The 1,994-nt window shown below is 45.2% G+C and overlaps 1 protein-coding gene across 1 annotated transcript in view; it reads right to left on the reverse strand.

The window, feature by feature from the left end:
- Nucleotides 1-1,994, reverse strand: part of FAM117A (family with sequence similarity 117 member A) — a 53,453-nt gene that overhangs the window by 35,597 nt on the left and 15,862 nt on the right. The gene's annotated exons all lie outside the window — the stretch shown is intronic.

The raw sequence follows: 1,994 nt of genomic DNA on the forward strand, positions 1-1,994 counted from the left end.
AGGCTGCTGTGAGCTGTGATGTCACAGCACTCCACCCAGGGGGACAGCTTGAGGCTCTGTCTCAAATAATAATAATAATAATAATGATAATAAAAATAGCTGGGCATTGTGGCAGGTGCCTGTAGTGCCAGCTACTCGGGATGCTGAGGCAAGAGGATCACTTGAGCCCAAGAGTTTGAGATTGCTGTGAACTATGACATCATAGCACTCTACTGAGGGCAACAAAGTGAGACTCTGTCTCAAAACAAAAAGTTATTATTTCTCTTTTGAATTGCTCATGACAAAACTAATGTCCCTAGTGTCAACTTACAACTGCTTATGTAACCCCCAACCATGGGGCCAAAGGTCATGGGGGAACAGAAGATTTACATAATGCCAACATATTACCCCATAAACCATATACTAAGAGAATACTATACTTTTTTTTTTTTTTTTTTTTAAGAGACAGAGTCTCACTTTGTAGCCCTTGGTAGAGTGCCGTGGCATCACACAGCTCACAGCAACCTCCAACTCCTGGGCTTAAGGCAATTCCCTTGCCTCAGTCTCCCAAGTAGCTGGGACTATAGGTGCCTGCCACAACGCCTGGCTATTTTTTTCTTGCAGTTTTGGCCCGGGCTGGGTTTGAACCTGCCACCCTCGGTATATGGGGCCAGCACCCTACCCACTGAGCCACAGGTGCCGCCCAAGAATACTATACTTTTTAAAGTGGGAAATCCGGCGCTTACCACCTTAAGTGATGCTGACTACTCACATACATGTTGGCACTGTGTACCTCTTAAAGTGATATTTTATGAAGTATACAACTTTACCTATGAAATGTTCTTTTTTTTTTGAGACAGAGTCTCACTATGTCACTCTCAGTAGAGTGCTGTGGTGCCACAGTTCACTGCAACCTCAAACTCCTGGGCTTAAGTGATTCTCTTGCCTCAGCCTCCCAGTAGCTAAGACTACAGGCACCCGCCACAAGGCCTGGCTATTTTTTGTTGCAGTTGTCCTTGTTTAGCTGACCTTGGCTAGGTTCGAACCCACCAACTTTGGTGTACATGGCTGGCTATATAACCACTGTACTATGGGCATTGAGCCAACCTATGAAATGTTCTTTCCAGAAATGTTCAACCTGAATCAAACTAGGCTGCAGACCTAATGTCCCAATTTATAGGAAGTGCAGAGGAAAGAGGAACAAGTTAAATGCCACCATGAACAAACAGAAAAATCCAGAATGGGGGCAGTGCCCCTGGCCTAGTGGGTAGGGCGCCCACTCCATATGCCAAGGGTGGCAGGTTCAAACCCAGCCCGGGCCAACTTGCAACAAAAAAATAGCCGGCTGGGTGTTGTGGCAGGCGCCTATAGTCCCAGCTGCTCGGGAGGCTGAGGCAAGAGAATCGTCTAAGCCCAGGAGTTGAGGGTTGCTGTGAGATGTGCTGCCATGGCACTCTACCTAGGGCAATAAAGTGAGACACTATCTCTACAAAAAAAAAAAAAAGAAAAAGAAAAATCCAGAATGTAAGACATAGAAGACTGGTGCCCACTTTTCAAAACATCATAAAACCCAAAGAAGCAGGAGTGGGAAGTAGTTTTAGAATAAGAGAATTTTTTAAAAACAGAACCGAATTAGAACCCTGACTAGTCTTAGATCAAAAACAAGAGAGCCATCAAAGCTGAACACTGGACTAGATGTTAGATGTTACAGAATTACAGTTCATCTCAACAGCTGTAAAAATGATATCATGACGATGTAACAGAATGGCCTTATTCTCAGGAGATCCCACTGAAGTGAAACGTTCCATGACATTTTTAACTTACTGTCAAATAGTGTACCCAAAAAAGTACATGTGAGTACACATACATGGCTATGTCTAGACATGCACATACATACACAGAAAGAGAGGAGAGAGATAAGACAGCTGTGAAAGGCTCGGCGCCTATAGCTCAACCGGCTGGGGCGCCAGCCACGTACACCTAAGGTGGCGGGTTCGAATCCCCAGCCCGGACCC

The sequence above is a fragment of the Otolemur garnettii genome, unplaced genomic scaffold, assembly GCF_000181295.1.
Source record: "Otolemur garnettii isolate 467f Iridium unplaced genomic scaffold, OtoGar3 scaffold00018, whole genome shotgun sequence".
In the NCBI taxonomy this organism is placed as follows: Eukaryota; Metazoa; Chordata; class Mammalia; order Primates; family Galagidae; genus Otolemur; species Otolemur garnettii.